This window comes from Stenella coeruleoalba (genome assembly GCF_951394435.1).
Source record: "Stenella coeruleoalba genome assembly, chromosome: X".
In the NCBI taxonomy this organism is placed as follows: Eukaryota; Metazoa; Chordata; class Mammalia; order Artiodactyla; family Delphinidae; genus Stenella; species Stenella coeruleoalba.
In genome coordinates this window covers 2,438,674-2,462,989 of record NC_137152.1, presented here as the reverse complement: position 1 = coordinate 2,462,989, position 24,316 = coordinate 2,438,674, and the positions used below count along the sequence as shown (strand labels likewise).

At 43.4% G+C, this 24,316-nt stretch overlaps 1 long non-coding RNA gene across 3 annotated transcripts in view; it reads right to left on the bottom strand.

Annotated features, from left to right (window-relative positions):
- The window catches only part of LOC307179974, a 247,619-nt gene that overhangs the window by 121,674 nt on the left and 101,629 nt on the right, over window positions 1-24,316 (bottom strand). For 2 of the 3 annotated variants that reach the window (XR_013825625.1, XR_013825626.1), the window contains exon 2: window positions 19,672-19,835. This is a non-coding gene — a long non-coding RNA (uncharacterized lncRNA). The remainder of the gene's footprint in view (window positions 1-19,671; window positions 19,836-24,316) is intronic. The other variant, XR_013825627.1, reaches the window with a different exon arrangement.

The following is a 24,316-nucleotide window of genomic DNA, read 5'->3' as shown; positions in this document are numbered from 1 at the left end:
CCTTCCATCCACATTTGCTGACTCTTTTTTTTTTTTTTTTTTTATCAGGCACGAGTCCATAACGCAGAGACAGTGTTACAGAGAGAAATGGAGTTCTCCATGCACAACCTCCACGTGAGGCGCAGTGGTCCACACCATGAGGGGCAGATCCCAGGCATATATCAAGGCATCGCAAGGATTCTGGCGTTCCTAGAGATGTTTTGTTTAATGTGATTCCAGTGAACAATGAGAAAGGAAGAAATGAAAGAGGGGAGGAAAGAAGGTTGATTAGTAGATGCCTTATGGATTTCCTTCTTTTTTAAAGCAGAAGAATATTCCAGTGTATTCCATTGTGCGTGTGTATGATGTGAGTGTGTACGTACGTAAGTATATATGTGTGTGTGTGTACATATATATCACATTTATTTATCCATTCATCCATCAATGGACACTTGGGTTGTTTCCATGTCTTGCCTATTGTGAATAATCTTGCAATGAATCTGGGGATGCAGAACAAGATGCTGATTTCCATGTTTGAGGTCACATACCCCAAAATGGGATTGCTGGACCATACGGCAGTTCCATTTTTAGTTTTTTAAGGAACCTCCATACTGTTTTCCATGACGGTTGTACCAATTTACATTCCCACCAACAGTGTAGGAGCGTTCCCTTTTCTCCACGGCCTTGCCAACCTTTGTTATTTCTGTTCTCTTTGAGGATGGCCATTCTGACAATTGTGAGGTGATATCTCATTGCGGGTTTGATTGGCGTTTCCCTGACGATTAGCGTCTGATTCAATAGCACCTTTTAGCGTCTGATTAGCGTCTGATTAGCGTCTGATTCAATAGCACCTTTTCAGGTACCTATTGGCTATTGGTATATATTCTTTGGAGAAATGTCTATTCAGGTCATCTGCCCACTTTTAAATCAGGTTATTTGTTTTTATGCTATTGAACTGTATAAGTTTCTCATACATTTTGGATAGTAACACCTTATCCTGCAGACAAAGTTTTCATTATGCAAGATGGTTAAGTTCTGTATAACGTGGTACCTATACTTAACAATATGCAATTGCACACTTTAAACTGTTAGGAGAAGTCTCGTGTTAAATGTTCTTGACACACACAAGAAAAAGAAAACAAGGAGATTTTTGGAAGTGACGTATAGGTTTAGTACTTTGACTGTGGTGATGGTTTCGTGGCTGTATACATAGGACCAAACTCATCTAGATGTATACAAATTAAATGTGTACCAATTTTGTGCGTGTCAATGATACCTCAATAAAGCTGAAAAAAACAAGAAAATTCAGTACCAAAAAAAAAAAAAAAAAACCCCAAACAAAAATAAATATGCCTTACAGGGTTCACCACTCAATGGGCAACCGGTGCTGGATTCCCCAAGACCTTTTGGGCCGGAATTCTCTACTCTTTGGGCAAATGGGGGAATCATGTATCCATTTATTCATTGGACTCTGCCTCTCCTTCATCAGGCATGGTCTCTGGGAGGCATCTCTCTTTCGAAAAAATAAACCGTACAAGGAAGCAAGAAATATAACGTCAAGTATCGCAAGGACGTTCGCGCAGAAAGCTGGTGACAGCCTACATGGATGAGTCATCATCAAACCAGCTGTAGAGAACGAAGTAGAAAAAAGTATAGGAAGAGACCCCATAAAGTATCTATGTTTGCACTGACCCTCTCACTTCCTCTTCCTTAATTCACTTCCATCCAGCAAATATTTACGGAATGCCTGCTATGGGGAAAGGTCCATCTCTTAATTTAAAAAAAAAAAAAAAACTCAAGCAACTTTATCAACCTAATAAAAACCACAGGAGCAAGGCAAGAAACATGAAGTTTTGCTCTTAATCTTTGCAAGTTTATTTGAGCCCCTGGAACAACATGTAGCTCATAAATGAACGCCCATCTACAGAGAATGAGTAAAACCTGAATTCTGCCATTAAGGGTGTCTGAATGGGTGCAGTCGACAGGCAGGCATGCACTGACACTGTAAGCAAAGCTGAAGTAAGAGCCACACTAGACTTGTAGATACATGTCTAGGAAAACCACAGAAGGGAGTGTGGGATTCCTTCTAACAGGGAATGACCTCTTCTTGGGGTAGAGGTTGCCCATTGGGGGTCTTAAAAAGCTCTTGGCGCAGATGAGAAGACAGAGGCTGCCACTCTGCACCTACCAGGTACGCTTTCTACCTTCCTGCCGTTCACCAAACAGTATCTACACAACACAAATAAGTAATTTCAGATTCCCAGTCTCTGACACAGAAGAGGAGAGAACAGCTGCAATTTCTTTGCCCAAGGGAACAAAATAACATCTCAAAAAGCATCGGTGGGAATGTAAATTGCTACAGCCACTATGGAGAACAGTATGGAGGGTCCTTAAAAACTAAACGTACAGCTGCCGTATGATCCAGCAATCTCACTCCTGGGCATATATCGGGAGAAAACTCTGATTCAAAAAGATACATGCACCCCAGTGTTCACAGCAGCATTATTTCGAACAGCCAAGACATGGAAGGACCCTAAGTGTCCATCAACAGAGGAATGGATAAAGAAGATGTGGTACATGTGTACAATGGAGTACTACTCAGCCATGAAAAGGATGAAATAATGCCATTTGCAGCAACCTGGGTGGACCTAGAGATGGTCATACTAAGTGAAGTAAGTCAGACAAAGACCAATATCATATGATATCACTCATATGTGGAATCTAATTTTTAAAAAAGACACAAATGAACTTATTTACAAAACAAAAACGGACTCAGAGACATAGAAAACAAACTATGATTACCAAAGGGGAAAGGGAGGGGGATGGATAAATTAGGGGTTTGGGATTAACATAGTCACACTACTATATACAAAATACATAACTAATAAGGACCTACTTTAGAGCACAGAGAACTCTGCTTAATATTCTGTGATAACCTATATGAGAAGAGAATCTGAAAAAGAATAGATACATGGATATGTAGCGCTGAATCACTTTGCTGCACACCTGAAACGAACGCAACATTGTAAACCAACTCTACTTCAATAACAGTTTTTTAAGAGTACTGGAAATCAATACAGAACTAAGGTATGCTTTTAGGAGAAGGCAGCAGGAAGGAGGTTTGGGGAAAACAAAAGTCATCAAGAGGAAACTGGTCGTGAAACTGGAATTCAGGAGAATCCAGAACTCCATACAGGATTCTACTACACAGCTCACCACTTTAAAAAGGCGCTGAGAGAGGTAGGTAGGGGCTGGCTTTGGCTCCAATAACAGATGAAGCACCACACGGGTGTAAATAAGAGAATGTCTCCTTCACGCCAGGGATTCGTCCTAGTATAAGCAGTCCAGATTGATGATGGTGCCAAGGTGGGAAGGATCTGGGCTACTTTGCCCTTGTTGTGTTTCTATTCCTAGACGTTATGCATGTTTGCAGATCCAAAGGGGTGTTACCGTGATATCCACTGTCCACCCAGGTTGCATTTCCCTTGTTGTAAGCCATCTAGTTTGTGGTCTGTCTTGTTGTTCTCATTGCTGCTGCACAGCATGCGGGATCTCAGTTTCCCAACCGGGGATTGAACCTGCGACCCCTGCAGTGGAAGCGTGGAGTCTTAACCACCGGACCGCCAAGGAAGTCCCTGTGGTCATTTCTTACAGCAGGTCCAGAAAATGATATGCAGTGGTTCAACAATCCAGGACATACCCCTTTTTCTCCTCCACCACTCTTAGCAAATACCATTTTGTCCCCACAGTCTCAAGGAAGCTGCTGGACTTCCAGACAAAGCACCTACATTCCAGGCAGGAAGAAGAAGGAACAGGCCAGTGGCAAAGAGTGTGTGCAAACTGAGATGGTCCTTTTGCACAAGCCAGATACGTGCTTTAAAAGAATGCTTTTAAATGATTTAAAAGTGGACACACCGTACTGGAAAAGAATATTAAAAAAAAAAAAAGCACGTATATACGTGTACAACTGAATCACTCTGCCGTACGGCAGAAATTAACACAACATGGTAAATCAACTCTACGTCAACTAAAAAAAATACTAAAATAAAAATGTTGACAACTGCGTGAACCACTTGTCCGCTTTTATTTCATTGGCCAGAATATGCCCCATGGCTTCTCCTCATTGAAAGGGAAGCTGGGAGATGCAGGGTTTGGTGTCTCTCTGTACGTCTTTGGCGCAGTACAAACAGAATTTCAGTTCCGTGGGTGAGGATGGACGGGCAAAGGCACGCGGATAAGGCAGGCGGTATCACATGATAATGCATTCAAATCCAGATGTCCTCGTCAATGCTAGTAATGCGTGGTTAGGTTTCTCCGCTTTTTATATTTAAAAAAGGAAGAAAGATCTACATGGAGCTTCACCGTCCGCTGGATTATGCTACAGTACCCCCAGCCCACCGGACCGAAAGAATGTCGTTTCTGGAATATGAAGACAAATAACTACCGATAACAATGGATCTGCTGGGATAGAATTTTTGTGCCCTGAAATATAAACATATATAATAAAATATATATACTTAAGTGTGTGTGTGTATATACACAGACATAAAATACACGTACGTGTACGAGAATTCTATCCCAACAGATCTGAATGTGTACCTATATCTAAACGTATACATATACATCAAATATATAATACGTATACTTCAGTATACAAGAATTCTATCCTAACAGATCCATGATTACATTTCAGTTATTTTAAGGAAACGTTTACCTTTCCCAAGAGTTCCTTCTGTGTCCTGGGTGAAAATGGACAAAGGAGAGACAGAAAGACAGCGAAACTCTATATACCACGAGGTGCACCCTGCTGATTCTAGGTTGATGTGATTATAAATAAATTGTGTTTTTTATAGAATCTTGGTTTTCTCTGCACTTGTTTCCTCAAGAAGTCGATTTCTTTTGAAATAGGAAGGTTATTCATTAAAAAATGACAAGTATATAAATGCCAGTATTTCAGATGGAAAAAAAAGACATATGCATTCCTAAATGCATTTTATCTAGCCCTCATTAGGTACCCCGAATCTCTTGGGGATGAATGATCTTGGCTCTCTTGTTTTCCCACTTAGGAAGAGAGAAACTATATTTTCTGAAAGCCCGTGGAACGAAGGGAACATGCCAAAACGATGTATCTGCTGCCTCCATGACATTCTTAGCAAGAGACACTGGCCCTGACAGTCTTTACAAGTTGGAGGGTAGAATAATACAAGTTGAGAGCCTTTATACATCAATGTAATGTGAGACTCAAGAATAACAAACAGGGACCTTCCCGGAGGGCCAGTGGTTGAGGCTGTGCACTTCTAATGCAGGGGGCATGGGTTCAATCCCTGGTCCGGGAGCTAAGATCCCACAAGCTGCGTGGTGCAGCTAGAAATAAATAAATAGAAATTTTTTAAAAAAGGAAAAAAGGAATTGGCATGCTTGCTACTTTGAGCCTATCGATCCAAGAAAAGTTTTGAGAACTCACGGAGACGGCTTCCTTACTCAAGTGTACTTCTCATAAGCGGAGTGGGAAGCATGTAAAAGACACGAGCTCAGAACTCCAGGGCCTTAGAAGGCCTTGTTTTCCCAAGAAGTTCATTGAGACTCTTGTTAGATGCAAGAGGTGTGAGGCGTTCCTTAAGGAGTGCAGTGGAGGGACGGTTTGAAAATACAAATAACCTTGAATCCGTTTCTGATTTAAGACCTTTGTCGAGTGTATGTTCAATGAATCTACACCAGGGCTTTCCTCACAGGTGATGCAGAGACGTGGCCCCCGAGTATCTCAGTGTCCCAGACCTTGCTGATACCCTATACATCCTCCTCCTCCCTTTCTCCTTGAAAACACAACCCCAATTTCATACATGGATAAATGCTTCATGGAACTGGAACCCATCCCCATCCCCAAGGGGGAATAAAAGGGGGAGAGGGTAGATTCAGTTCCATCTAAGCCAATCAGCCTGCTACACCCATAGTTTGGTTTTGGAACTGAATGGAGAGTAACAAGACCCAAATTCTAACCAAAAAGACAGGAAGGAAGGCTGCTGGGATGATTCTATGACAGATTTCCACAATCCTAAGAAGACCCTAAGGATTGTAACAGAGAAAGTTTGTACCATGTCCAGTTGTGCCCGCCATCTTGGCAAGAGCCAGATGTGGAAACCAACACCTAGGACGGCAGGGGGGAAGCATGGAAGGTATTGCCAACATCAAAGACATCCTTCAGCCTGAGCTACTTCCGGTTATGTGGGATCACTCAGGTTTTAAATTGCTGATGACAGTGGATCTGGGGTTTCTGAGCAGTGCAGCTGAAAGAGACCCAAGACTTTCTTATGGTCGACAGTTTCTAATTTTAGTCCTTGTCCAACGCGGCGGGCCAAGAAGAGTGAACGCAAGACGGTGAGATGGCAGTAGTGTCTGGAATACATGCTCACTCGCGAGAGCGTTAAAGTAATACGCCTGAGGTTACCATCTTCAGAAGGACCTGCTTAGGCGACCAGCTCTTGACGGGCACCTGAGAACCTGACATTCACAATAAACCCCATGTTACTAAGCGCTAAGATTTTTACGGGCACGTGTGTGGAATCACAGAATTCTACTGTACCAGGCTACCTGGGCAGTTTCTCCCAACAATGGCTTACCTCCAGGGAATCCACAAGCTGGATGATTATAACCGATGACTCATGCAGAGAGTACCTTTGTGAGCCACCTTCATGGGGCTTCCTTTGGGCCAAACTCTGTGTGTGTGTGTGTGTGCTCAAGGAAAGAGCAAACACTACACAAAAAGCCGTGGCCTGGGTGAAAGTGGGGTGTCTAGACGTCTGTGCTTTGCCAAACTGTAGCTCCCCAGCGGTGATTCCACTGGGGCGTCACGTGGGGAGCCTGGAATCCCACCGGCACCCGGCAGTTAATGGGGTATCCTGTTCCATTTGCACTGGCGTGGTGTCAAAAGAGGTTCAGTGGGGATCGGGAACTTCACCACCAGCCAGAATGAATGAGGTTCCCCACCACTACTGGTGTGAGCAGAGGCCATTCGGGAAGCAGCAGGGATGTACTCCTACCCCTGTCACCCAGGGGGGCACTGGGGAGGCTTAATGGGGATGTGGGAACTCCACTTCCAAGGACCAGTACCAAGTAGCATCTCTACCTTGTGTGTCAGTGGGGGCTGAGTAGGGGACCCGGACTTCTACACCCACCTGGCTGTAACTAGACATCGCCCCGCACCTCCCAGGTCGTAATGCTGTCACAGGAAGCCACCTAAAACAGCAGGGTTTACTAAGTTCCAGACTCTCTTATCACAATGTCCAGAAGGTTCAGCAGGCAATAAAAAAAAAAAACCACTCATCAAACCGGGAAGCAGGAAGATCTCAAACTGAACAAAAATAAGACAATAAATGCCAACAACAAGATGCCTGAGGTGTTAGAAACTGGGTCAAGGGCACACAAGCATCTCTCAACGTTATTTCTTTGTTTCATTCTGTTTTAGGCCGTGCCGTGCGGCTTGTGGGATCTTAGCTGCCTGACCAGGGCTCGAACCCGTGCCCCCTGCAGGGGAAGCGTGGAGTCTTAACCACTGGACCGCCAGGGAAGTCCCTTGGCATTATTTCTTATAATTGCATGCGATTCCACAATCATCTCAAAATAAAACTGATTAATTAGAGACGTAAAGTTTACTAAAGTTAAATTACTGAGTTACTTTTAAGTTGTAGGACATTGTTTTCAAAAAGAAAATTATATGTGTCAGCCCAGGATTATATATAAATATATAAAGATATTTGTGTGTGTGGTATATGAGACATACATATGTATGTAAATATATACATGTCGTGCATTTATATATCTACATAAAAATACATATGTGTGTTGTGATATATATAGAGAGAGCAACTACAAAACTTTTTCTGCAACAACCTGGACCTGGAAAGACGGGCTTCTCGTGGGAGCATCAGCTCCGGCTACGGATGGGCTTGGCCCCGGCACACTCTTATTTACACAGAAGGGTTTACGATAAAAATCAGAACCTGGCAAGTCAGCCCAAGCCTGGGCTGGCCACCGGCAGGTTCCAGAGCGGCCCTGTGCACCTGTGGGACAGGCACCCTATGGGAAGGGTGAGTTTGCTCCCCGGCATGGGGCCAGGGACCTGGGCAGGTTTCAGGAGGCCAGAGGGAGGGGGTAGGGGTGCACGGGGAGAGAAAAAGAGTGTTATTTCTTACAGCAGAGTCCAGGGCGGCTCTAACAACCACACACTGAGGGCCTAAAACCACAGGCATCCATCCTCCCCCCAGTCCTGGAGACCAGAAGCCTGAGGTCAAGGTGTCCCAGGGCCGCGCTCCCTCCAGAGGCTCCAGGGGAGGGTCCTTCCCACCTCTTCCAGCTTCTGGGGGCTCCAGGCGTCCCTGGGCTTGTGGCCGCATCCCTCCCATCTCTGCCTCTGTCTCCTGTGGCTGTTTTCTTCCCGTACCTACCTTTTCCCTATTTTGCTCTTCTCATAAGGACATCAACCATATTGCATTAAGGTCCACTCTAGTGACTTCACCTTAACTTGATTCCATCTCTTAAGACTCTATTTCCAAAGAGTTCACATTCACAGGTGCCAGGGATTACGACTTGAACATGTCTTTCTTGGGGAGGGGGGAGGGACACCATTCCGGACACCACACACACAAGTTTTAGAAATGAGGGTTCTGGGAAAGGGGTGTGCACAAGTTGTATGAACGAAAAGTCAGCTTTGCGAAACAATCAGCAGCGTTAATTCATTTAAATTTTGGAATTAACATCCGTGTACGCTCCCATAAACAAGCAGTTAAGGGTCCTGTGCTGGCACCAGAAAGCTTTTGACGGTGGAGTCGCTCCTCCTGTCCTGCCACTGCTTTCTCTCTTCCGTACTCCAGGCTCAGTAACGATAGATGTGAATAAGTAAACCCTCTGGATGACAGCACACTCCATCACATACAGTTGAAACACCCTGTTCTTTGTAGAAACTATTATGTGTTTGACCAGGATGCCAATTTTGCTGACAATTTCTAAAACGTATTTGTTTGAAGATGCACTCTTTTTTTTTGAATATGAAAAGAATGGCCAATCCAAAGAAGTATAAAAGAAGGCTCATAAAAGTAGAAACTCACGGGACCTCCCTGGTGGCACAGTGGCGAAGAATCCACCTGCCAATGCAGGGGACATGGGTTTGATCCCTGGTCCGGAAAGATCCCACATGCCATGGAGCAGCTAAGCCCGTGCGCCAAAACTGCTGAGCCTGCGCACTAGAGCCCGCGAGCCACAACTACTGAGCTCACGCGCCACAACTACTGAGCCCACGTGCCACAACTGCTGAACCCGCGCACCTAGAGCCCATGCTCCGCAACAAGAGAAGCCACTGCAGTGAGAAGCCCGTGCACTGCAACAAAGAGTAGCCCCCGCTCGCCGCAACTAGAGAAAGCCTGCGCGCAGCAATGAAGACCCAATGCAGCAAAAAAAAAAAAAAAGGGGGGGGGTAGAAACTCAAGGGTGTACATTTTCAACAGGAGACATGGAGCAGGCTTACACCCTCAGGAGTGATTCCAGCTGTCAAAAGCCAGGCGGTCTAGGCTGCAGGTCTTCATATTAACAGAATAATTACCTGCTGACTTTGATGAAGAAAGAGAAAGAATCTTCCCAAGGAGATGAGGGCCCCAGGTAAACAGACGAGGAAAGCAAAACTGAGTAACAAGACAGGCATCTTGCATCTGTGCCCACCTGTTATTCCAGCTCCATCACTTTTCACTTAACCCTAAGCAAAATCTGAACTTTGTAGGACTTCAGTGTGCAGGGAACTTCCCGAATGTTACATACATCCAAAGAGGGTTAGGGTTTACCGTCTCACACCCCTCACCAAGGAGCTGTGTGCTCTAGGGAGCCACGAGTGAAAAGGAAGGTGATGTACGCTACCAAATGAATGAAATCGCCATAGCTGGGCAGACAGGAAGCTGCTCTACTGTTCAGTCGACACAGTGGAAGGAACTCCGAAGCACAGACACCAAAAATGAGGAAACTGGTGGTTTCCTCATTCAAGGAAAAATACATATCTGGGAACTTCCCTGGCAGTCCAGTAGTTAAGACTCCACACTTCCACTGCAGGGGCCACGGGTTCGATCCCTGGTCGGGGAACTAAGATTCTGCATGCTCCGTGGCATGACCAAATATATATATATATATATATATATATATATATATATATATCTGTATGGACATTTTTCCAAACCATGCATTTGAAAATACATTTATAAACCCGGCAGAAGTTCAAATACACCCTGGTCTTCGTGCATTCCTCGAGATCCTGGACATACTTCTGTTTATCATTGAGCTGCCGACCTCCCTTACTTAGTGTAATAGCTCTTTTTTTTTTCTTTATGAATATTTCAGAGCCTGGGTGGACAGTAGGTACGTTTTTGAGAAAAGGAAGAGCAGAGAAGCTTGTGTCTTACCCTTTTCATATCATCTCTCTCATCCTGGCCATGGAAATGAGGGACCAGTGGATTCCCAGTCCGTGATAGGCAAGGAGATTTGGAAGGACCCATCCAGCTCACCATCCTGGATCATCCTGGCTCTGAAGCATGAGCAAAGGACAGCCACTGACTCATAGACGGACTCCAGCACAAGGACACTGTCAACGGGCACCGATCATTCCAGCTGTGAGCACCTTGATGCTGCTAAGAATCTAACAGTTCTCCCAAAATACATCGCAAAGACCAAACCCACAGTACCTGTGGATGTGACCTTATTTGGAAGCACAGTCTTTGCAGATGTACGTTGTTAAGGTAAGAGTAGGGTGGCCCCTAATGCAATAGGACTGGTGTCCTTATAAGATAGAACATTTGGACACAGACACACTGGCAGAACACCGCGTGAAGATGAAGTTGGAGATTGGGGTGATGCTTCTATACGCCAAGGAGGACCAAGGACTGACAGCAAACCACCAGAATCTGGGAGAGAGGCATGGGCTGGAATCCGCCTCAGATGATCTGAGCTGAGGTCCTCCTGGATCTAATGACAGGGTCCTTCTAAGACACAGAAGAGGACAGACACAGACATAGAGGAGAAGCCCCGGGAAGATGGAGACAGAGACGGGAGGGATGCGGCCACAAGCCCAGGGACGCCTGGAGCCCCCAGAAGCTGGAAGGGGCGGGAAGGACCCTCCCCTGGAGCCTCTGGAGGGAGCACGCCCCTGCCCACACCTGGATCTCAGATTTCTGGCCTCCGGCACTGCGAGAGTATACATTTCTGTGGTCTATGGTACCCAGTTTGTGATAGTTTGTTATAGCAGCCCTAGCAGACTGTCACACAAAGTTACGGTCAACCCTGAGCTGCCTGCATTGGGAATTAATTTGAACAGCCTCAGCTGGTATCTCTTTATCTCCTTGGGTCCATGTACACCTTAGGGGACCTCCCAGAAACACCTCTGCAGCCTTGCTTGCCCCGTAGATTTAATTTCCTCTTCATTCTGAGAGACACTAGCAAAAGCAAAGCACAACTTCGTAACTTGAGCAGGGTGGTATTGAAAAGCAAATTCCCAGATTCCCACGCTCTAACAGAACAGAAGCAAATATGAAAAGAAACGGCTTTTGTAGTCAGCACCCTCTGGAGAAGTTTGCATTCGGATAGACGATCACCCTGCTTCTCTCTAATATTTGTTAGGTCCTTTAAAGATATGGGTCGTGATTTGGGGAGCACCTCTGTGTTCCTGAAAGGCCAGCCATGTTTATCTCTGCTCACACACAAGCAATTTGAATGCAGAGGACTCACAGAAGAGAGCTCTTTCGGTCTGGATTTGTTTTCACAGACGATTATTTTCCCTCTTAAATGGGTGTTACTGCTATCTGATCAGCTGGATGACTTCTCTTCAACATATTATTAAAGTGCAGCAATGACCTTCAAGTCAATTATGCTATGTCGAATTCTCCACGCCAGCACTGAAAGGAACACTTCAGAAATACAGAAAGGAGCCTCTCAACACAAATTTTTTAGCAAGGAAAGCTCTGTCAATTCTCTCTCTCCCCCCGCCCCTGTAAACATATTTGTGTGTATACAGGGATGGACGGATGGATGGATAAACGGGTGTGATTATGTTTCACATCTTGAGATGCTAAATCAACCAGTGTAAAAGGAGGAACAGTATAACTAAGAGCCAGAAGCATCTATTAACAGCTGTGATGAAACACTTCAGTTAAAAATCAGAGCCTGGGGCTTCCCTGGTGGCACAGTGGTTGGGAATCCGCCTGCCAGTGCAGGGGACACGGGTTCGAGCCCTGGTCCGGGAGGATCCCACATGCCGCGGAGCAACTAAGCCCGTGCGCCACAACTACTGAGCCTGTGCTCCGGAGCCCGTGAGCCACAACTCCTGAAGCCTGGGTGCCACAACTACTGAGCCTGCGCTCTAGAGCCCGTGAGCCACAACTACAGAGCCCACGTGCCACAACTACTGAAGCCCACGCGCCTAGAGCCCATGCTCTGCAACAAGAGAAGACACCGCAATGAGAAGCCCGCGCACCGCAACGAAGAGTAGCCCCCGCTGGCCACAACTAGAAAAAGCCCGCGTGCAGCAACGAAGACCCAACGCAGCCAAAAATAAATTTAATTAATTAATTAAAAAACAATCAGAGCGTGTTGAACAAACGTTAGGATATTTATATCTGCAAGTACAGGAGTGACCAAGGAATACAAAGAGTCACTGTTTCTGCTTTGAACATAGTCAGAAAGTGTCAACCTTAAGAAAAAGCAGAGGCAGCGTCATGTCACACGTTAGCAGGGCAGGCCAGTGGACTTGATGTGGACAGAGGTCAAACGTTGAGGGAGGTCACAAGGTTTAGTAACAGGCCACACTGCCTTACCTCCGGAACTGAACCGTCTTCTACAATGCGATTTTACTACACCTCACCACAAGGGGGCGTTTAAGTCCTTTCCCCTGGAATCCAGACAGCGGCATGGTGGCTTCAGCTAAGGGAAAGTTGCAGAAGTGACCACCTTGAGTAGAACTCTGGCCCTCAAAAAGGATATATCCATGTCTTAATCCTCAGAATCTGTGAAAGTGATATTTGGAAATAGGGTCTTTGCAGATGTGATGAAGGATCTGAGACGCGGTCCTCCTGGATGAGGATGGACCTAAACCCAATGACAGGGCCCTTCTAAGAGACAGAAGAGGAGAGACCCAGACACAGAGGAGAAGCCCCGGGAAGACGGCGGCAGAGATGGGAGGGATGCGGCCACAAGCCCAGGGACGCCTGGAGCCCCCAGGAGCTGGAAGAGGCGGGAAGGGCCCTCCCCTGAAGCCTCTGGAGGGACCACGGCCCTGGGACACCTTCGTCTCAGACATCTGGTCCCCAGAAGTAAGACAGGATGAATTCCTGTTGTTTTAACCTACATGGTTTGTGGTCATTCATTATCCTGAGAGAGGATGAATTTCTGTGGTTGTCAGACACCCACTCCACATTACTTTGTTACAGCAACCCTACGATTTCCTGGTATTTTCATCTGAAACCGTGAGCCACCATGGAGAACCTTCTACCATCCTGAGTCCACTACAATGAAGCGACTGTCCCACCAGGAGAGTCTTCATGTGGGCTCCATCATCCATTTTCCTAATCCCAAGTTATCATACCCCAAGGGTCAGAAAAGGGAGTAGATGAGACTGCCTGCAATCTCACCCCCACAGGCCATTTGTGAAGTTGACCCCAGGCTCTCAGTTTTCCCAGTTGAGGACCAAGTGCTCCAGATATCCTGAAGCAGAGACACACCAACCTCCCCACATCCAGTCCAGATTTGGGGCTCAAAGACTCTGTGGACACAACCACATGGTTCTTTTAAACCACTGAGGTAGGGGGATATTTGTTACATAGGGGGATATTTGTTACACAGCAATACTAACTCCAGCAAGATGACATTGATCTAATCTCCAAGGACAGGCATCAGAGCAGAGGTTACTCGGAGCTGCTGGTTGACCAGGAAGGGGAGGCTATGAGGGAACCTTCTCAGGTACTTTAAATGCCCGTATCTTCACATGAATGCTGGTTACATGGGCATACTCTATGCCCCTTAAATTCTGTGCACTTTATCCCATGTTGGTCATACGTACTTGGATTTGGCAAACACAAGCGCGATGTGCTCCAAGGGGGACATTTCTTTGGAAGACCCTTCAATCCTACCTGGTGCCTCCTTTCCCCAAATATGGAGAGATATAACTGCGTATGTCAAGTTCATTAAAATGGAAGGGAACCAAAATGAAAGGACAACCTGCCGAATGCGAGAAAATATTTGCAAACAATGCAACTGACAAGGGATTAATCTCCAAAATATACAAACAGCTCGTGCGGCTCAATATCAAACAACCCAATCAAAAAATGGGCAGAAGACCCAAGTAGACATTTCTCCAAAGAAGACATACAGATGGCCAAAAAGCACATGAAAAGATGCTCAACATCGAAAACTATTAGAGAAATGCAAATCAAAACTACAGTGAGGTATCAGCTCACACCAGTCAGAATGGGCATCATTAAAAAGTCTACAAACAATAAATGCTGGAGAGGGTGTGGAGAAAAGGGAACACTCCTGCGCTGTTGGTGAGAATGTAAATTGGTGCAGCCACTATGGAGAACAGTCTGGAGGTTCCTTAAAAAACTAAAAATAGAGCTACCATATGATCCAGCAATCCCACTCCTGGGCATGTATCTGGAGAAAACTATAATTTGAAAAGATACATGCACCCCAATGTTTATAGCAGCACTATTTGCAATAGCCAAGACACAGAAGCAGCCTAAGTGTCCATCAACAGAGGAATGCATGAAGAAGATGTGGTACGTATACACAATGGAATACTACTCAGCCATGAAAAAGAATGAAATCATGCCATTTGGGGCAACATGGATGGACCTGGAGATGATCCTACTGAGTGAAGTAAGTCAGACAGAGAAAGACAAATATCATATGATAGCACTTACGTGTGGAATCTTAAAAAAATAATACAAATGAACTTATTTACAAAACAGAAACACTCACAGACTTAGAGAACGAACTTATGGTTACCAGGGGGAAAAGGTAAGGGGGAAGGGATTGTTAGGGAGTTTGGGATTAACATATACACACTTACTATATTTAAAATAGATAATCAACAAGGACCTACTGTATAGCACGGGGAACTCTACTTAATATTCGGTAGTAACCTATATGGGAAAAGAGTCTGAAAAGGAATAGATACTTGTCTATGTATAACCGAATCACTTTGCTGTACCCCTGACACTAACACAGCATTATAAATCAACTCGACTCCAATATAACAACAATGGAGGGGAAGCAGCGTGGTATTTACATAGTAGAAGGCAGGAGTGGGAAGAGCACAGGGAGTTTCCAGCTGGGGTCCCACGTCTCTCAAAAAGGGCCCTCCTAACCTCCCCCACTTGCTGTGGAACACGGAGTCCTCCGTGCCATGAGTACCCTTTGAATTTCCCCCACACACCTGCACAAACTCTTCACCTGGGGTGGCCTCAAAAACAGGTATGGCCAGGATACCATCCCTATACTGAACTCCAGAAGACACCCGAACAGTGTTTAGAGTAACGGTTGGCATTAATGTATCCAAATTACAATGTCTCTCTACCTGGACTCCTAAAACTTCAAGATAGGCTTGTACACTTTTTAAATGCAAAACAGATGCCTGATCAGCAGTCCAAGTATTTTTAACGGATGCCATAATTATTACTGTAATCGCCGCAGATTCCAAACTCCTGTCATCTCTCACCTGTATCAAGTCGGTGAAAAATTCATTTCAGGTTTTATTTTAGTAAACTAAATGTGTGCTGTCAGGCACAATGGCCGTCAGCCACAGATGGCTATTAAAATTTAAATTACAATGAAACATTCAGCTCCTTGTGGGACTGTAAAATGGTGCAGCTGCTGTAGAAAACAGTTTGGTGGTTTCTCCAAAGATTAAACATAGGATTACTATATGATACAGTAATTCTACCTTTGGGTATATACTCAAAGGAATCGAAAGCAGGGACTTGGACATATATTTGTTCATTTATATTCATAGCAGCATTATTCACAATAGCCAAGCATATGAGCCTTGAAAAGGAATATTATTCAGCCTTAAAAAGGAAGGACATTCTGACACAGGCTACAACTTGGATGAAACTTGAGGACACTTTGCAAAGTGAAAAAAGCCAGACACGAAAGGACAGATACTGTAAAGCTGCACTTTCATAAGCCACCTAGAGTTGTCAAATTCATAGAGACGCAAAGTAGGATGGTGGGTGTCAGGGGCTGGGGAAGGGGATGGGGTATTAGGGTTTAAAGGGGACAGAGTTTCAATTTGGGAAGATGAAACAGTTCTGGTGATGGATGGTGGGAACGGTTACAGAACCATGTGAATGCACTTAATGCCAGTGACTTGTACGCTCTGAAACGGCAAAAATGGTGAATTTGATGCTGTATTTTACCCCAATAATAAAAAATAAAAGTTTAATTCCCCAGTTGCACTGGCCACATGTCCAATGCTCACGGGCCACAGGCAGTTAGAGGGACCACATCCGACAGCCCAGATGTAGACTAGTCACACCATCACGGAAAGTTCAATCACACAGAATTGCTCTAGTGGGTAATGGGTCAAAAAGAGAAAAAAATAGCAAAGAAGACCATTTCCTAAGGACAAATTTACTGGCCACAACACAGCCCACTTGGTGGGAGAAAATTAGCACCTTTAAAGTTGGTGTCAAGGAAGTTCCTAGATTTCTAGCATTTAGTGCTTAAAAAAACAAAAAGGTCCCTGTGACTTCTCAAAACAAGAAGCTGAGATAGGAGAACGCAAAAATATTAGCAGGGACAGCACGATTTCCAATACAATGACAGCTGAACTGTGTTTTCTTGACTCAAGTTGGTTGAATCAGCATCTAGATTCCAAATATGGTCCAAGATATATACATAAAAAAAGTATCAATTCTTGGTACAAACTGTTATGGATAAAATAAGCTACGAGGATGTACTGTCCAACAGGGGGAAGAGAGCCTATATTTTATAATAACTATAAATGGAGTGTAGCCTTTGAAAATTGTGTATCACTGTATTGTACACCTGTAACATGTAACACTGTACAGCAACTATATCTCAATTTGTTTAAAAAGGTTCAAAAAAAATGGTAACAATTCTCATTTCAGTCAAGAAGCTAGAGAAACATGTTAGAGACTGGTCTTGCCTGGGGGGAAAAAAACCTTCCTCCAAAATGGGATTCTTATATATCCATGATCCACATTATTACATGAAAAATGAAATGGTTGAGAAACACTAATCTCTTTCTCATAGACTGTGCTGAAGTTGATAGAAAACAACTGCCCAGGATTTCACTAAAGAAAGGAGTATCAATATCCATGAAATAAGAGAAAAAAGGGTTTAAGAAAACACAACCGTGTTTTTCTTTTTGTATATAATGGGAAGAGATGTAAAGAGAGAAGGAGAAATTGTTTCCAAGGAAGAACCTCAAGCCAAGCAGAAAAGAAAGGAAGAAGATGTAGTCATGTTAAAACATGTCAGATTATAGCTACAATCTATCCTTGCTGAACAGACGACTCACAGATAGATGATAGAAGATGGATAGATGATAGGTAGATAGCTTACGGATAGATCCTGATAGACAACAGATAGATTAGATAGAGATCATGATAGACAGGTGACAGAAGATAGATAGATAGATCAGATAATATAATAGAGATAGATCATGATAGCTAGATGATAGGTAGTTGATAGTTGATAGACAGATGATAGATAAGTACATAGTATATAGAATGCATATAATAGATACATTACCGTTTCTCATAAATTATGATATATATATATGTGTGAATGTATAATACATATAAAACATATATATTCCTCCTAATATATTGTGATACATGTATGAATGTATGTGTGTATATCATTATCATGTGTGTGCATATATATATATAAAATATACATATTATCATCACATAATCACTCTGTGAGAGTCAGATTGGGAAGTGCTACAGTTAAGCAAGGATCGAAAGAAACCTTCCGTGGACCATCTAGTCTGGAGATGAGAATCCTCCAGTATAAAATGAGGGGGGTCCAGCAAAGATTCTCATTATTCCAAGAGTAGCCTTTGGACGGGCAGCATCAACCTCTCAAAGAGCTTTTTTGCTAAAACAAAAAACTAAAAAAAAATCACCATCTCTAGCTCCTACACGTGCTGAATGGAAACCTGTATTTGAACAAAACTACCATGTCATTTTGGTGCACATGAAAGTTTAAGACTCTCTGGACCAGATGGTGCCTTATTTTCTTCAACAGTACACTCATATGATTCTCTATAAACTCCACAAAGTTAAGTGGAGACTCCCAGCTTGGAGGTGACAATGACTCTGCCATCTCGGTTTTGCTTTGGTGCTTGGCGATAAGAAGAGGATGCCCCCGGGGGATGGTGGTCCCGACAGCCGGGGATGCTACCAGCCCTTCTAAATGCAGCCCCACGGATGAAAAACTATTGTAGTTTGATCTCACTTGATATTAGAAATCTCCTTTTGCCTAATTAATTTGTGATTTGTACACAATAGCAGAAAGAAGGTCTTTGATTAACTAAGCTCTTTTTAATTAGAGCTTTACAGATAGAGGAGAAAGAACAGACAACTTTTCTAAGGAGAATCCTTCAGCCTGAGAAGAGGAACTGCCCATAATCCAAAATAAAACCAACACCAACACCAAAATCACAAGGAATTCCTTTGCTCGAATCAGTTACTGATACCCTCTGTGATGTGGTGAAAATACACCCTGGTTGTGGACCTCTACATCGCCATTCAATATTTCGTAAAATTTAGGCGGGTCAAATAAACTTTAAATGCCTCCATTTTCTTGAACTTATTTACAAAACAGAAACAGACTCACAGACACGGAAAACAAACTTACTGTTCCCAAAGGGGAAAGGTTGGCGGGGGAGGGTTAAATCAGGAGTTTGGGCTGAACAGATACACACTACTACAGATAAAACAGATAACCAACAAGGACCTACTGTAGAGCACAGGGAACTCTACTCAGTATCTTGTAATAACCTATTGTATAGTGGAAAAGAATCTGAAAAAGAATATATATATATATATATATATATATATATATATATATATATATATATATCACGTTGCTGTACACGAGAAACTAACACAACGTTGTAAATCAACTATTCTTCAATAAAAAAAAGAAAGCCTCCATTTTCTGATCTCAAAGTCTCACAGTATTTCACTGCTCATCTCAGAAAACTATCACGGTAAAATAAAATCGTATCTATATATGTATACATGCATACGTGAAGGTGTTTCTAAACTACTACGTATTGTGTAAATTCTTATTCTTCTTATTTTTTTGGCATTCTTCCCCCCCCAGCTTTATTGGGACAAACAAACATGCTACATATTTAAGGGCTACAAAATGATGTTTTGATAAATGTACACACTGTGAAGTGATTACCACAAAGTAACGAATATACCCATCTCCTCACATAGTTACCATTTGGGGGAGTGAGGACACGTAAGACCTACTCTCCTAGCAAATTCCAGATAGTATACAATATAGTTTTATTAATGTTAGTCACCATGCCGTACATTAGGTCTTTTTTTTTTCTGCACTGAGAACTTTCATTATACGCTGAGAAAAGTTCTTATTATTTTTAAAGAGAAACAAGTTTATCAATACCTTACATTCTACGCCAAGAGTTTTCAATTCCACGCAGGTGCAGGGAGTGAGACACATTCGGGGCTGCATTTGTCAAAGGTGCGGGTAAGTCATCCATCACGTATTAATACACGGCAGGCGACGTGTGTCCTGATGCCTCCATTTCACGCCACTGAAGACATACCCTGAAATATTAATGCACGTAAATTGAATCTTCTGGGAATCCCTGAGTTTGGATCTCATTTCTTTCACTTTGAAGCAGCTGTGTTGGTAATGGAATTTGACACCAAGGGACCTCCAACCTTTCCATTTTTCACTGTGCACTTTCTAGATTTACTTGAATTCCCTTTCACCCTTATCTTCTGCCAAAAAGAAAAAAGAAAAAAGGAAAGTAAGTGGACGGAGGAGGGAAGGAAAGAAGAGAGGGAGGGAGGGAGGGAGGGAGGAAGGAAGGAAGGAAAGAAACAGCACATTTCCAGATAGAATTTCCTTCCATAAAATTGCAGGATTTACTTGCTTCAACATGGAAATACTTTACTCTGAAATAAGAATGCTACGATTGGGGGTTTATAAATCAGAGGCAATTGTAATAACACTGTATTTCCTTCTGTGGTGAATATGGTCCCAGGGTTTTCTTGGGACTGAGGAAAGAAACAGACACAACATTGTCTTGCTGATTCTGAAGCAGTGTCTTGATAGAGTCACTTCCCAGCCTCCAAAGTGGGTGCTTCCTTCATAACCTATCTTCTGTTTCCTACCCTTCCACAGCTCTTGACCACATAACTACCTCCCTTCACCTCCAGACCTCAACCCATGTTCTCACTCTTACGCCCCCCAGTGACCTCAGTGGCGAATTTAAAGGGTGCATTCCTGCTTCAGCCAGAACCGTTAAATGTCCCATCACAATTAGAGATCTAAGTAAAGATAACGCTCAAATGAACTTATTTACAAAACGGAAGTAGAGTCACTGATGCAGAAAACAAACTTATGGTTAGCAGGGATAAGGGCAGAGAGGGATAAACTGGGAGATTGGGATTGAGATATACACGCTACTATATAAAAAATAGGTAACTAATAAGAACCTACTGTATAGCACAGGGAACTCTACTCAATACTCTATAATGACATATATGGGAAAAGAATCTTTAAAAAAGAAGAGAGTGCATATATGTATAATGGACTCACTTTGCTGTACACCTGAAACTAACACAACATCGTAAATCAACTAGACTCTAATAAAAATTAAAAATAAATAACTAAAGACAACACTGGTATTGCCTGGATTATATAAGAGAGGACTGAACGATTTCAAGCAGAGATTCTGAGAGCGTACTGCGGTTCAAATATAAATTGTGACAGACGAAAATTGCTAACCTAGTTGGAGGAAAATGAGAATGAGACATGGAACCATAAGAAAAACCATATGAAAGTTAAGGCTTTCTCTTCATATATGTCTTCAGGCAGCTACTCTGGGAAAACATCACGGATGGCCATTTCCATCAAGACTGCTCCAGAAATAAGATGTGTCTTCCGCGGTCAATATTTTTTTGAGCTTTCTCTGACCAAAGACACTGTCTTCCTTCATTCCCTCTGTGAACAGGAATCAGAGATTTTCTGAACCTCAAGGTCCATCCATGTTGCTGCAAATGACAAAATGTCATTCTTTTTTTATGGCTCAGTAACACCCCACTGTATACAGACCACATCTTCTTTATCCATTCATCCCCTGTCCGGCACTCAGACTTAATCAAAAGACCTGAAACCATAAAAATTCTAGAAGGAAACACAGGGGAAAATCTCCTTGACATCGGTGCTGGCAACAATTTTTTGGATATGACACCGAAAGCGCAAGCAACGACAGCAAAACATTAATACACATTTAAGGACTATATCGGCATTAAAATTCTCAGGAAATAGAAGGAGCTATGAAATGCAGCTGAATGCTTTTTTGTCTGAAGATGCTGATTTTGAATCTCCTCCTAAAGATCGCAGTGATATCGCCCTAACCTGATTTGTAGAAAAGAAAACGTTCGGCTTTCTGTCCGTGGGTTTACCTGTTCTGCACATTTCCTATAAATGGAATCAAACAACGTGTGGCCTCTTATGCCTGGTTTCTCTCATTGAGCATCATGTGTTTGAAGTTCCTTGCATTTCTTTTTGGTTGACCGAGGCAGCTTTCCCAGGGTTGGAGAACTCTCCTCACCCCAACCATTGGTTTTACCCAAGAACCCTGACTTTTTCCCCCATTGGTCATGAAGGACATTTAGACGTCGTTACCACAACAAAGTCAAACCAGCGGTCCCCTCTATCTGTCTTCTAAATGACAGTCAAGACAAGCCCAGGACACCGGGTCTGCTCTCTGATGTGTATTTCTGTACCACAGAGACGCTTCACCCTTTTTCTTTTTTAAAAAAAAATTTGAGGCTGGCTAAATCTTGTGAATATGTTTTATATGTTTTGTGCCTTGTGAGGTGACAGGGAATAAGTAAATGTTTCAGTTTCCTACACCGTCCTATGCAGATCACCCTCTTGTGTATCACTGCTAGCTGAAAACAGAGCAGGAGGTGTGCTTACAGAAATGCTCAGGTACACGGTGAGGGCGTAAAAGTACATGGTGAGTCCCTAAAAGTACACGGCGAGTCCATAAAACTACGTGGCAAGTTCATAAAAGTACACGGCGAGTCCACAAAAGTACACGCTGCGTCCATAAAAGCCAAACATACGGGGGTCTATTCATCTCTGCAACCCTTGCACTCAGCACAGAATCCAGCATCTACCAAATTCAACAAGAACGGCTCGTAGACCAACACGTTTCAAGGAAATGATCCCAAGTACTTCCTAGGAACACAAAACAATCATAGATAATCCTATCTCATACTGCAATACCCTGTGCTCCCCAGCGCTTCCAAATCTCTTCATCCCACGCTGCTTTTCTTTTTTACGCAACACCCATCAACCTCTAGGATACTCTATAAGTAAATCATTTAATTTATCTATTGCTTCTTGGGTCTTATCTCACTAAGAAGTTAATGCTGAGTGTTGGGACTTTTTTTTCTTTTCAGTTTATTATTTTATCTCCAGTACCTCGATAACTGCCTAGCAAAAGTAGGCATTTAACAATACAGTTGAATTTTAATATGTTATACTGTGTTACATTACATTATTATGTTGTATTATAGACTGTACTATATATCTATATATATACTACACGACGGTATGTTTTATTCAAACCTACCCATTTGTCATCACTCTGTTCTTACCTTCTACATTTAAAGCACAGATACACAGTCTTGTATCACCTCACACTTTTACCCATTTTCTTTTCCATAAAGGTTTTCTCAAACCTCTTTGTTTTTTAACTTGCAAAGTTGTGTCCAGCAAGTTTATTGCTTCATTTTATTATAATGTTTTCCATTCAAAGATTAATTAAGTTGCTGGCCATGCACCAGAAAGTAAGAGTCTCTAAAGCAGTATTCTTATTTATTTTTATTTTTTGGCTGCATTGGGTCTTTTTTTAAAAAATAAATTTATTTATTTATTTGGCTGCGTTGGGTCTTCGTGGCTGTGCACGGGCTTTCTCTAGTTGCGGCGAGCGGGCGCTACTCTTCATTGCGGTGTGTGGGCTTCTCATTGTGGTGGCTTCTCTTGTTGCGGAGCACGGCCTCTAGGCGCACGGGCTTCTGTAGTTGTGGCTGCGGGCTCCAGAGCGCAGGCTCAGTAGTTGCGGCGCACGGGCTTAGTTGTTCCGCGGCACGTGGGATCCTCCCGGACCAGGGCTCGAACCCGTGTCCCTTGCATTGGCAGGCGGATTCTTAACCACTGTGCCACCAGGGAGGCCCCTTAAGGCGTATCTTAAGCAGTGATGCTGATTCTTGTGTAACTTCTCTATCACCTTCTGAAGTGCCCGGGGCATAATATCGAAGTAAGATCCAAAATTCCAAGCAGAGGCATGAGCCCCGTTAATCAGACTACAGTATCCCTGACATGTGTCCAGGTTCAGCAGGTCAATGAGCTCATAGTTTACAAGTCATTCTCACTCTCCCTAAAATGCTCTCCTCTCACCCCTGAAATGACCACTGGCTCCCACCATGACAAGTCTACAAGCTCAGGAAGGTTCATATACGCGACCAAATTACCGCAATGACCTTATACTGTAAGGTTTACAGTCTCAGCCCATGCATCATACATGGTCTTCAATTCTGTTCACCCTTCCTCAACTTTGGGTTCATACTTGATCAGGACAGCACGGGCAGACCTGCCTTCTCAGACGGATAAGTGACACCCATGCTTCCGGCCATGAGCAAAAGGACAGAGATCCGAGTTGCCAGATGCTGTAGTGATGGAGACATTGCTTGCGTGTGGAATATTTAGGTTCAGAACCATTCCTCCCACACCACACCCCTGGCCCTTGGTTCATCGTGGCATTTGTTTTCTTCTCTTAATCACGGCCTGATAAACGGCCCTCTGATGCGTTTCTACCAAAGAAGCGTATGAACTGATACCTGAATCAGCACATAATGCCTGGATCACTCTTGGCCATGTCCATTGTCTCTATGGTCAAAAGACTCATCTCACTCATGTGTGTAATATCTGTTAACATCTTAACATTTCAATTTAAAACAACGTTTTCTTGCCTTTAGTTTCCAATATAATTCTGCTTCTTTTC